Source organism: Globicephala melas, chromosome 12, assembly GCF_963455315.2.
Source record: "Globicephala melas chromosome 12, mGloMel1.2, whole genome shotgun sequence".
In the NCBI taxonomy this organism is placed as follows: domain Eukaryota; kingdom Metazoa; phylum Chordata; class Mammalia; order Artiodactyla; family Delphinidae; genus Globicephala; species Globicephala melas.
In genome coordinates this window covers 18,857,654-18,871,742 of record NC_083325.1, presented here as the reverse complement: position 1 = coordinate 18,871,742, position 14,089 = coordinate 18,857,654, and the positions used below count along the sequence as shown (strand labels likewise).

The 14,089-nt window shown below is 34.3% G+C and overlaps 1 non-coding gene across 1 annotated transcript; it reads right to left on the bottom strand.

Annotated features, from left to right (window-relative positions):
- Positions 1–11,289: 11,289 nt before the first annotated feature.
- On the bottom strand, positions 11,290–11,396 carry LOC115842574 (U6 spliceosomal RNA). The gene has a single exon (XR_004035362.1). It is a non-coding gene; the product is annotated as a U6 spliceosomal RNA (small nuclear RNA).
- Between the last annotated feature and the right edge of the window lie 2,693 nt (positions 11,397–14,089).

The following is a 14,089-nucleotide window of genomic DNA, read 5'->3' as shown; positions in this document are numbered from 1 at the left end:
CCCTGCAACCAACAGCAGTCCTCTCCCTGGGTCTGCTCTCCAAACCCTGCATCCCAATACCCAGCCCCCATTCGCAATGCACACACATCTCAGGCTGGGAAAAGCAGGGCTGTGGCATGGACCATCTGTGTAGATCTCACACTGTCCTGCCTGCCACAGACTTGTTGCTGCATTCTCCTCTGATAGCCCCCAAAGCTCCCCTTCTGTCTCTACTGATCTCCCCACTGGTGAGGCTTCCCTGAATTCAGGAACCTCTCCTCTACTTCAGCTCCCCCACCTGCAGGGGCAAAGGTCCTGTCCTGCTTCCTTTCCTCTTCCTTTTCCTTTCTTCTTTCTTTCATCTTAACTGGTCACGGGGATCTCTCTTGTCCTAAAAGTTGTCTAATTTCCTCTGCTAGTGTTCAGCTGGTGCTCTGTGAGAATTTTTCCATTTATATATGTATTCTGGACACGTTTGTGAGATGAACTCCATGTCCTCTTACTCCTCCACCATCTTGACTCCTATGAAACATTTTCAAATATAACAGTCAGTTCTAATTTGTAATCTCCTTCCCCTCACAACTACAGTCCCATATAATACTGGATAAAAAAAAGACAATTTCATTTTTTTAATTGATAAACTTCAAACAAAGATAAGGAAATCTCTAAGTGTTAAAATAAAGAAGGAAATCAGAATGAAACAGGTAAACACTGGTTCCTGTTGTTCTAAGTTATTAGGGCTTATTGAATCAGAGGATCTGGGTATTTGGGGTAATGGATATATTACTCAAATGAATAAAGAAATGATTTCCTGTCCCAGGGCAAAAGGAAAAAATAGAACTGAGGCAACTATTATATATTTTGGCTCTAAAATCACTCTGTCCACACTAAAAGGAAGTAAGAAAAAATTGCCTTCCCCATTACTAAAGAAAGATATGCTAATGGACATAACTATGAAAAAATATGTTGCAGGAGAAATCAAAACTACAGTTAAAAACAGCTGCTTGTGACCAACATGAGATAACAGAACTTAATTTTCTCCTGCCCCTAACAATTATAAAAACAAAAAAAATCAAAATATATGAAATAATGGATTTCAGAGAGTGAACATCAAGCAATAAGTGATAGTGAACACTGAAAAAGAGGAAATGAATGAGGTGGCCATATGATTGTGCCTGACTACTGACTGGAGAGAGCTTCTAGAGTGTAGTGCAAGAAGGTGAAAATGAAGTCTGGCAGTCTCCCTAAGTTGAGAAGACAAATCTGGAAATCCCAATAGATCAAAGTAGTCAGAGCTCATAGGGCAGATTAAAGAAGAAGAGGAAACAATATAGAAAGAGTTGGGGCTTTTGATACTTGCCAATGTTCCTCTTAATGTTGAACCTGAGCATTGATCAGCACATTCATGTGAGGAAACTACCTAAGGTCTGGAAAAGACCTACCCTAAAGGAGCAGATAAAACAATTCCCAGGGATCACATAGCACTGGAATGATTTCATGTTCCCACCAGCTAAAGGAACTAGCCCACTGGACACTGGGTTGAATAATAATTGGAAGGGAAATCCCCCAGTAGTAGGACAAAGTTAGCCCTAGATTAACATAGCCTATAAAGTTTTTTTAAAAAAAAACAAAAACTTGGGAACAAAATTAAGTTGTTTCTAAGTAACTGCATCACAAAACAAAGCTTAATAATCTTATAGGAATATGAAAATAAGACTCAAAAAGATAAATTCACAATACCTGGCACCTTATCAAATATTACCAAGCCTGAAAAGAAGCAGGAAAATGTGATCCCTAATGAGATAAATAAATCTTTATAAAATGGCACAGGAATGCCACAGATTTTATAATTAGTGCATAAGGACATTAAAGCAGTTATAACTCTTCCATATCTTCAGGGGTGTAGAGGAAAAAAGTAAGCATATTAAGTGAGACATAGAATAAATTTTAAATGAGGCTCAGATTGAATTTCTATATATTAAAATCACAGTGTCTGACATGAAAAATTCACTTGATCATATGAATGGCAGATTAGATACTGCAAGAAAAAAGGTGAGTGAGCATGAAAACACAGCAGTAAAACTAACCAAAACAAAACACATTGAGAAAATAAGACATTAGAAAGATGAAGGGGGTGTCAGTGAAATTTTGAACAATCTCAAGAAGCCTAATATATGTGTAATAAGAGTCACTGAAGTGGAGAAGAGGAAGGTGGGTCAGATAAAATATTTAAAGTAATAATGAATAAAACTTTTCCCAAATTTGATTAACACTACAAACACACAGATTCAAGAAGTTCAAAGAATCCAAAGCTCATCCTTGGAGAAGAAAATTACAGAAAAGTCACATGATATTGAATTCCTTAAAACCAAAGAAAAAGAAAATATTTTAGAATCAGCTAGAGGGAAGTAAAGAGATTTTTACAAGCAGCAGAACAAATATTAGAATGGTAACAGAGTTCAACTAGAAAAAATAAGAGCCAGGAGACACTGAAGCAGTATCTTTGAAGTATTAACAACAACAACAAAAAGTCAACTTAGAAAAAATATATTTTATAGTTATATTTTCAAAAGCAAAATAAAAACTTTTCCAGATATAATAAAGCTAAAATATTTGTTACCAGCATAACTGTACCATGGAAATTTTAAAACAATTCTTTCAGGCAGAATGAAAACAATGTCATATGGAAATCTATATCTAATCAAAGGAATTATGAGCACCAGTCCCCCTAAAAAAGCTAACTAGGTGGGTAAATAAGCCATGTTTTATTAATTTTGAAATCTCTTTAAAGATATTGTTTAAAGCAAAAACAATAATGATGCAATTTAAAGTTTATTAAAGTACATGACAATAATATAGCAAATGGCAGGAGGAGAAACTGGTTATATATGTACACCATAAACTACAAATCAACGTTAAAGAAAAGGGTTGTTGTGAATAAATCAACTAAGAAGGTCAAATAGAATTACTAAAATATACACAGCTAATACAAGAGGTGGCAAAAGAGAAGAAAAGGAGAGAAAATGAAATTAATAGAAATAAATAGCAGTATAGTACATCTAAACTCAAGTATGTTGATAGCGACATTAAATCAATATGGTTTAGACACTCCAATTAAATATCAGAAATATACTAAAGAAAAATCTACTCTAACTATAGCATTATAATTAGATACAAGTGAAAGATATAACATGTAAATAAGTACATGGAGTATTTATTTACATATCAAGTATAATTTCATAGCAAAAAATATTACCAAGAATGAGGAGAAATATTTCTCATTGGTAATGGAATTGATTCCTCAAAATGATAACAATCTTAATGTTTATGCACCTTATAATAGCACTTATAAATACATGAAACAAAATTTAATTGAATGAAAAATGTAATAAAGAAATATACAAATCTATAGTTTTATTTGAGCATTGATATTTGAGCATTGATACAAGTAGATAGAAAATCAGTAAGGTATAAAAGACATAAACAATTGTGTCAATCATAAAAAAAGTCCTCAATAAATTCAAAAGAATTAAACCTATAAACAGAATCTTTTCTGATTACAATGGAATTAAACTAGAAAATAATAATAGAAGATCTTTTGAAAATGTCCAAATGTTTGGATATTAAATAACATATTCCTGAATAACAACAAAAGCAGCAACAAATAGGGAAATTAAAATCCATTATGGACCAAATAAAAAATACCATGAGAACCTATAAAAAATTGTGAAAGCAGAGTAAAGAAATGTTTTGTGGGAAATTTGTAGCCATAATGAACTATTTTAGAATACATATAAGAAAAGTTGCAAATTAATTACCTAAATTTCCACACTAAGAATTTAGATAAAAAGAACAAATTGACCAGTAGGCTGTCCAAACTGGCACTGGTGCCCCTCCAAAGTGGCTTCCTATTTGGGAGGTAACCCTGCCCCACCAGGTGGGTGGCCTTGGCCACGACCAGTGCCCTTGAAAAGCTCTTGCTCCACAGGGCCAGTCCTACACACCATCATTCCCACAACACATGTGCCCAGGCCTTGCAGGCACTCATACTTGGGACCAACCCCACAAATCAGCAGCAGTTATGGCCAGAACTCTCAAGATAAATATATACTAGTGTTGCTGAAGGAAAGCAGAGGTCTATATTTTAAGCATCAGAGAAAAGATCACTGTTTAAGCTCCAAAACCCACAGGATATCCACAGTTCTTTATCCAACAGTGCAATTGGTTGAGGGGTCTAAGTATCTATTATTCCAAATATACCTGCTAAAAGAGAAAATGAAGATGACTGATTCAATCAAATTTTCAATCAGAAATGTTCTTTAACATGGTGGTCATATAAAGATTCATGGCTTGTTTCTGTATTTTGAGTAAATTAAACTATGCTTCAATTCCTCAACTCTAAATAGATTAAATTGCTAGAATAGTATTAGATATCACAGACAGGGAGAGTGATCTATTAACCTACTATCTATATGAAGTGGAATTGTATTCCATCAGAATATAACAAGTACTTTGTATAACTGGGTTTGTTGTTGTTATATATTTTTTAACAGAATCAATCAGTCCTTTTGCTTTTGACTTTGTTGAAAAGCATGCTAAATTGTCTTTGTTTACTCCTGTTGTCATAAATATGGACAAAAGATTTTAAAGGGCCTCTCATTCATTTCTTAAGGAGGTAGCATAAGGCAATAAACTTAGAATTAGGACTGAGGTCAATAGTTGTCTGTTCCTGTAACTTAATAGCCATTATTTAGCAAAATACTTAATCATTTAATCACTTATGTCCTTTTTTCATTAAACTATAAAATGAGTGATTACTGACCTATTTAATTTAAACAATGGTCAAAATTAAAATGACACAAGGCATATAAATACACTTTGTAACTTATAAAGCTCTATATAAGCATTTATCCATATTAATATGAAAAATATTTCTAACTCTACAGTGTAAACATATCCCAAAGTATGACCTGGGAGTTGCTGAGAATTTTCTACCTCTGATATTAGCATTTTTTTCTTACTACTTTTGAATTCTTATGACTTAACCTATTTAAATTCCGAGGTTGTGCTACACCTTGTTTTATTTGCACTAACTTGCAGTTCATTAGGCTGTATGAGAAGCTGGTTGCTGTCCATATTTATATACTGTTACATAATAAAAACAGCTATATCCCCTTAAAAAACTAATATAAGATTGTAGGTCAAAACCAGAGCAAATTAAACACAAAATGATCAAAACACATTAAAAATAAAGATAAGGTAATAAACTAATGAAATTAAAAACATTAAATAATAAAGAAAATCAAATCAGTCAAATGTAATTTCTTTCAGAAGATCAGTTAGTTTCTAGAAAGACATTGATTAGGAGAGTGAGATTCAGAGAAATTACTAATATAAGGGATGAGATGATAAGAGAAGATTATGAAAAACTTTATGATAATAAATTTGACAGTTTAGTTGGAGAAATACCTAGAGAATTAACAAGCTTACAAATGTCACTCAATGAGAAATGAATAACCAGAACACTGTATATATATTCAATAAAATAATTTGTGGTTAAACAATTTTTAAGAAAGAAAATTTTAGACCCAGAAGACTTCCTTTACTTCTTTCAAAAAATTAAAGAAGAAAAATGCTAATATGTTAAATACTAAAGTACAAATTGCTGGTGTGCAAACCCAGGATCTTCCCAGGTAAAATCTGAAACAGGCCTCTGAGCATGGAGGGCAAGGGGTGATGGAAGAAAGAGCCAGAATGTTCTAGATTGGTAGGTGGCAGGTTGGATAAGCAAGGAAACTTATATATGAGGCTTGTCTTGGGTGGTTGCAAGAAGAGTAGATTTCTTCATTCAACACCCCCCAAGAGTTTATATAGAGACTGTAACTGCGTTCAGTCATATATACCATCCAGATAGTCTCAACAACACATTGCTCTCAAATATTTCCTTGGCAATGACTTCACATAGGGAGGTGAACACAGCATACATTCCAAGGACAGAGGAAGGGTTGGGAGCCCTGATCACCCAAGTCCTGCTTGTGGGTCAATTGAGGGTCAAGCCTTCTTGATGACCTCCTCTACACTAATCCACTAAAATACAAATATAAAAGTACTAAACTTCAAAACTTTTGTGTTTGATGCTGCACAGAACATCCACTAATAGGCAAAATAAGTGTGGAAGACTTTAGCATATTAAATCATCTCTAATATTTATCAAATAGATAAATACTGTAATTGATAGTGATTATTTCACACATCAAAATGGGCAATATCATTGTTAAAATTTATTTATTTGTTTTATCAATTTTATTTTCTTTCCAAAGAATCTCTTTTAAACATGCTTACAAATGGAAATATTAAGCATATTTGTTAATAACTTAATCTACATTAACTAAATTATTATCTGTATGAGCAAAGTACACATATTCATATAACTATACTCAACTGCCAGCTTAGTTGAAAGTTTTTAATAGATCTCTTTCCTCTAAGATAGATGGAAAATAAAAACCCACATACACTGGAGAGTTGGTATAAATTCCTAAAAAGACATCCATGTTGAAGAGCAAGATTTTATCATTGAAATCAAGGTAAATAGGCAAGAAAATGATCGTGAGTTGCACATTTATTTCAAAAAGATTAAATGACCTGTTTACTCCAATCTTTATTTTCTCATAGAGTCTATGGGCACAGGACACCATGGTAATTGTTACTACTGAACTAAAGAAATGACATTTCCTTGTGGCAAATTTAGTAATGACATCTAATTTATTCAAAAGATGTCATTTGGAATCAGACTGTCAGGGCTTAAATTCTGATTTTTCTTAGTCTTTTGTCAAAGTAGATTATGTGTCCAAAATACTCTTTGGACAAAAATATTCACTTTTCTGAGTCTTTGTTGTTTCACCAATAAAGTAGTGATAGAAAAAAAAATAAAGTAGTGATAGAAATAGAGATTACGTCAAAAGTAGATTGCAAGGATTAAAAATTGCATAAATAACTCAGAAGAGTCCCTGGTATATTTAAGCACTTAATAACATTAGCTGTGATTGTTGTCATCATGGTAGTAAAGTATATTTACATTTGTACCTTGATTCAAGTTTTGAGTCTATGCTTCTATCTTGCATAGACTAATCTACTAGTCTTATCCGGTTAAATTAGTAATATCAAAGAATTAAACTCAAAGACCAGCATTCCTTAACAAATTTTGGAAATGATCAATTCAAAAGGTAAGTATTCTTAAAATGTTTGAGGTAAATTCAAATATAGGTTTTATATGCGTATTGATTATTAAAATCATATGGGGTTTCTCAAAGGTATCAGCACTCTTTTAGCTGAATCTCATGAAGATCAGAAGTTTATTATGATTCCAGCAAATGTGAATCCAACGTAGGTGAAAAACAATTGAAACTCTTACTCAAGAGGTTTACAAGTTTATTTGATTCATAAATATTAGACAGTGCATCCTTTTTTTAATTAAGAAAATCTAGGTCAACAAACATTTTTACACATATGATTTCATGTAACTTTATCTATTTGGCGATTATTCAGTATCCAAAATATACCTTCATTATTATCTAATCCTTTCTAATTACCTACAAATTCCTTTGGGGAGGTTTTGCTGCTTTATGTTTTCTATGCAGTTGGGGATAGATATATAACTTGCATAAAATACTAAGTCAATTCTAAAAAGTCTGTCTTTAGACTGCATTCTTTTTATTAAACAGGCATTTAATGATATTAGGTTATTTATTTAAGAAGCAATGAGCACCCATGATGGAGTAAATGTTATTTGAATTGTCCTTCTATTCTAACCAACTACAAAATATATGAAATGATTTTTTCAGACAATGTGTAACAGGCAGCATAGCCTGTGGGTCTTGAGACAAGGTCAAAAACTAAGTGAGCCCTGTCATCACACTGGTTTTGGGATAGATATTTCTTTCAAGACCATGAAGAAGCAAGTATGAAGTCTTGCTGGGTTGAGTACACAAATAATAGAGTTGAGAGAAATAGTGGGTAGACTTTACAGGGTAGATTATGTGGGCCTCTGGAATCTGCTTACAGTTCCTCTTAAGCCTTTGGTTAAATACTAATGTCTACATGTTTAGGGTCAACTACACAGGGCCAGGCAAATAATAATTACTGAGAAAGAGCTACTGCTAGGGAGCTGTAAACTAACAATTTTCAGAGCTCACAAATATACATTTCCTCTTAGAGGATATGAGTTGTGTTGCTGAACACTTTTTTTTTTTATAAATTTAATTTTATTTATTTATTTTAAATAGCAGGTCCTTCTTAGTCATCAATTTTAAACACATCAGTGTATATATGTCAATCCCAATCGCCCAATTCAGCACACCCCCAAGCCCACCCTGCTGCTGCTTTCCCCGCTTGGTGTCCATACATTTGTTCTCTACATTTGTGTCTCAATTTCTGCCCTGCAAACTAGTTCATCTGTACCATTTTTCTAGGTTCCACATATATGCGTTAATATACAATATTTCTTTTTTTTTTTTTTTCTGACTTACTTCACTCTAGATCCATCCACGTCTCTACAAACAACACAATTTCATTCCTTTTTATGGCTGGGTAATATTCCATTGTAGATATGTACCACATCTTCTTTATCCATTCATCTGTCGATGGGCATTTAGGTTGCTTCTATGACCTGGCTATTGTAAATAGTGCTGCAATGAACATTGGGGTGCATGTGTCTTTTTGAATTATGTTTTTCTCTGGGTATATGTTCAGTAGTGGGATTGCTGGATCATATGGTAATTCTATTTTTAGTTTTTTAAGGAACCTCCATACTGTGCTCCATAGTGGCTGTATCAATTTACATTCACACCAACAGTGCAAGAGGCTTCCTTTTTCTGCAGAACCTCTCCAGGATTTGTTGTTTGTAGATATTTTGATGATACCCAATCTAACTGGAGTGAGGTGATTCCTCATTGTAATTTTGATTTGCATTTCTCTAATAATTAGTGATGTTGAGCAGGTTTTCATGTGCTTCTTGGCCATCTGTATGTCTTCTTTGGAGAAATGTCTATTTAGGTCATCTGCCCATTTTTGGACTGGGTTGTTTGTTTATTAAATATTGAGCTGCATGAGCTGTTTATATATTTTGGAGATTAATCTTTTGTCAGTTGATTAATTTGCAAATATTTTCTCCTATTCTGAAGGTTGTCTTTTCATCTTGTTTATGGTTTCCCTTGCTGTGCAAAAGCTTTGAAGTTTCATTAGGTCACATTTGTTTATTTTTGTTTTATTTCCATTACTATAGGAGGTGGATCAAAAAAGATCTTGCTGTGATTAATCCTAAAGAGTGTTCTCCCTATGTTTTCCTCTAAGAGTTTTATAGTGCCCAGTCTTACATTGAGGTCTCTAATCCATTTTGAGTTTATTTTTGTGTATGGTGTTAGGGAGTGTTCTAGTTTCATTCTTTTACATGCAGCTGTCCAGTTTTCCCAGCACCACTTATTGAAGAGACTGTCTTTTCTCTATTGTATATCCTTGCCTCCTTTGTCATAGATTAGTTGACCATAGGTGCATGGGTTTATCTCTGGGCTTTCTATCTTGTTCCATTGATCTCTGTTTCTGTTTTTGTGCCAATACCTTATTGTCTTGATTACTGTAGCTTTGTAGTATAGTCTGAAATCAGGGAGGCTGATTCCTCCTGCTCTGTTTTTTGTTTTTGTTTTTTTTCCCTCAAGACTGCTTTGGCTATGCAGAGTCATTGATGTCCCCATACAAATTTTAAGATTTTTTGTTCTAGTTCCATAAAACATGCCATTGGTAATTTGATAGGGATTGCACTGAATCTGTAGATTGCTTTCGGTAGTATAGTCGTTTTCAAAATATTGATTCTTCCAATCCAAGAAGATGGTATATCTCTTCATCTATTGGTATCATCTTTAATTTCTTTCATCAGTGTCTTATAGTTTTCTGAATACAGGTCTTTTCTCCCCCTAGCTAGATTTATTCCTAGGTATTTTATTCTTTTTGCTACAATGGTAAATGGGAGTGTTTCCTTAATTTATCTTTCAGATTTTTCATCATTAGTGTGTAGGAATGCAAGAGATTTCTGTGCATTAATTTTGTATCCTGCAACTTTACCAAATTCATTGATTAGCTCTAGTAGTTTTCTGGTAGCATCTTCAGGATTCTCTATGTATATTATCATGTCATCTGCAAACAGTGACAGTGTTACTTCTTCTTTTCCAATTTGTATTCCTTTTATTTCTTTTTCTTCTCGGATTGCCATGGCTAGGACTTCCAAAACTATGTTGAGTAATAGTGGTGAGAGTGGACATCCTTGTCTTCTTCCTGATCATAGAGGAAATGCTTTAAGTTTTTCACCATTGAGAATGATGTTTGCTGTGGGTTTGTCATGTATGGCCTTTATTATGTTGAGGTAGGCTCCCTCTATGTCTACTTTCTGGAGAGTTTTTTATCATAAATTGGTGTTGAATTTTGTCAAAAGCTTTTTCTGCATCTATTGAGATGATCATATGGTTTTTCTCCTTCAATCTGTTAATATGGTGTATCATGTTGATTGATTTACATATATTGAAGAATCCTTGGATAAATCCCACTTTATCATGGTGTATGATCCTTTTAATGTGTTGTTGGATTCTGTTGGCTAATATTTTGTTGAGGAGTTGTACATCTATATTCATCAGTGATATTGGTCTGTAATTTTCTTTTTTTTATAGTATCTTTGTCTGGTTTTGGTATCAGGGTGATCATGGCCTCATAAAATAAGTTTGGGAGTGCCCCTTCCTATGCAATTTTTTGGAAGAGTTTTAGAAGGATGGGTGTTAACTTTTCTCTAAATGTTTCATATATTCACCTGTGAAGCCATCTGGTCCCGGACTTTTGTTTGTTGGAAGATTTTTAATCACAGTTTCAATTTCATTATTGTGATTAGTCTTTTCATATTTTCTATTTCTTCCTGGTTCAGTCTTGGAAGGTTATAACTTTCTAAGAATTTGTCCATTTCTTTCATGTTGTCCATTTTATTGGTATAGAGGTGCTTAGTAGTCTCTCAGGATGCTTTGTATTTCTGTGGTGTGTGTTGTAACTTCTCCTTTTACATTTTGAATTTTATTGATTTGAGTCCTCTCCCTCTTTTTCTTGATGAGTCTGGCTAATGGTTTATCAATTTTGCTTATCTTCTCAAAGAACCAGCTTTTAGTTTTGTTGATCTTTGTTATTGTTTTCTTTGTTTCTATTTCATTTATTTCTGCTCTGATCTTTATGATTTCTTTCTTTCTGGTAACTTTGGGTTTTGGTTTTTCTTCTTTCTCTAGTAAAAATATGGAATGCTCCATGAATTTGCATGTCTTCTTTGTGCAGGGACCATGCTAATCTTCTCTATATCATTCCAATTTTAGTATATGTGCTGCCAAAGGGAGCAAAGCTGCACATCTTTGACAGCATTTGTTATTTTGTTATTTTAAAACTTAAAAAGAAGGATGCTTGTCTGATGAGTGTGATATAGAGACATTGTGTGAGTGTAAAGATGCCATTAAACACCTGTAACATTCAGTAGCATCTTCAGAAGAGCCATGCCGTAGATGGAATTTAAAAAAAAAAAGGGTAAAAAAACTATTACAAATATATTCAAGGATTTAAAGAAATATATCAGGCTTCCCTGGTGGCACTGTGGTTGAGAGTCCACCTGCCGATGCAGGGGACACAGGTTCGTGCCCCAGTCCGGGAAGATCCCACATGCTGCACAGCGGCTGGGCCCGTGAGCCATGGCCTCTGGGCCTGTGCATCCAGAGACTGTGCTCTGCAAAGGGAGAGGCCACAACAGTGAGAGGCCTGTGTACTGCAAAAAGAAAAAAAAAAAAAAGTAGATACTTTTAGACAGTTTTGTTTTTTATTAGGAGTGTGTGACCTAATATCTCTCCTAGGTCTTCAGTAAATCCTGTTTCTCAATAATGATTATGCATAAGTGTATCTTTTAAAGATAATTTTAAGAAATGCTGAGTTATATGTTCAAATAGGTGCTAGCAGGACTTGATCAAAACTGGTGAATAAAGGGAAAGATAACTTCTCATTTACATAATATTAAACTTCATACAATCTAACATTCCAAAAGCATGAGAATTGATTTCTTTTTGCCACTTCAACTTCCCTGTTCAATGAGATCACTCACTGATACATCACCATAAATGTTCAAATCTATTCTGCAGCCATAATCATGGTGTAGAATCTTATCATCACCTGGCTTATTGTGACATCTTATGGTGGCTCATTGTTATTGGGCATCAAGTGAGTTACTACCATCAGCCATGGTAAGCAGTGGCACACAAGAACTGTTATGTCAAACCAAGGAGGGCCAATTTCCATCTTGAATTCTATGTAGAAACAGATTTCGGTCAGTGTGGTTTAAAGTTCTCCTCCAACCCACTGTTGCTAGAGTATATATAATGTTGTAGTAAATAGCACTTGAGGAACAGAAATAATCCAGTGACACAACATTGAAATTGTATTTATAAGAAAGAAAATTACAGGCATTTGTTAAGCAAAACAGGCCAATGGCATTTTGTTGATTATATGTAAAATTAAAGCCATTCTTGAAATTAATCTTTAGAAAGTTTGTCCATAAGCATAAGACTTATAACAAATAAGCATCTATTTTTGTCACTCACTTTAGTTCAGGAGCTTAACATCTACTATTTCTCACAATTTTGGCAAACCTTTTTGAAATCACTAACAGTATCCCTTCTACTTGGATAAAAAACAAGAAAGGTCTCAAGTTTACCAGGCTATACATTTATGCTACACCACCTCTCATAAAGTGAGACAAGGGCCAAAACCTTCTAAATCAATACACTTTACAGAATTTTGCCTTACCAAGACTTATATTGAATGAATATGCTTCATTCATTGACATTTTTCTCTCTTTGAAACATCCCACAATGTAGTGAGTCTTCTACAGTGTTACCTGAGTTGTCTTCAAATAGCAAATGCCATCACATCACTTTCCTTTTTGAAAACTTCCCATTAACTGTAGGATATACACACTTCCTAGTTCAGCATTTACGATCTTTCATGATGTGACTCCAATCTTTGTTCAAATTATTCCCTGCAGTTACTCCCGTATCACGGTTGTTTAGCCACATTCAATTTCTCATACTTCCTCATCAGAGTGTCCTTTCATAACTCTGGGGCTCTGCACATGATGCAAAGTTTTTGTTTTTAAGACTTTATTTTTTATTTTTTTGCGGTACGTGGGCCTCTCACTGTTGTGGCCTCTCCCATTGCGGACGTGCATGCTCAGCGGCCATGGCTCACGGGCCTAGCCGCTCCGCGGCATGTGGTATCTTCCCGGACCGGGGCACGAACCCGTGTCCCCTGCATCGGCAGGCGGACTCTCAACCACTATGCCACCAGGGAAGCCCAAGACTTTATTTTTACAGCAGTATTAGGTTTCCAATAGCCTTTTCAGATTGGCTTTTTCCACTTAGTAATAGGCATTTAAGTTTCCTTCATGTTTTTTCATAGCTTGATAGCTCATTTCTTTGTTGTGTTGAATAATATTACATTGTCTGGATGTATCACACTTTATCTATTACCCTACTGAAGGACATGGTGACTTCCAAATTTTAGGAACTATGGATAAAGCTGTTATAAACAACCATAAGCATGTTTTCGGGTGGATGTAAGTTTTTAACTCCTTTGGGTAAATATCAATAGGTGTGACTGCTGAATTGTATGTAAGAGTATGTTTAGTTTTGTGAGAAATGCCGAAGTGTCTTCCAAAATGGTGCAGCATTTTGCATTCCCACCAGCAATGTATGAGGGTTCCTGTTGCTCTACATCCTTGTCAGCCCTGGGGGTTATCAATGTTCTAGATTTTGGCCATTTCAATTGGTGTGTAACTCATTATTTTAATTTGCTTTTCCATGATGGCATAAGAGTAGAACATCTTTTCATATGCTTATTTGTTATCTGTGTATTTTATTTGGTGAGATGTGTTAAGGTCCTTGGCCCATTCTTAAAATGAGTTGTTTGTTTCATTATTGATGTGTTTTAAGAGTTCTTTGTGTAGTTTAGATAACCATATTCTATCAGATGTGTCCCTTGCAAATATATTCTC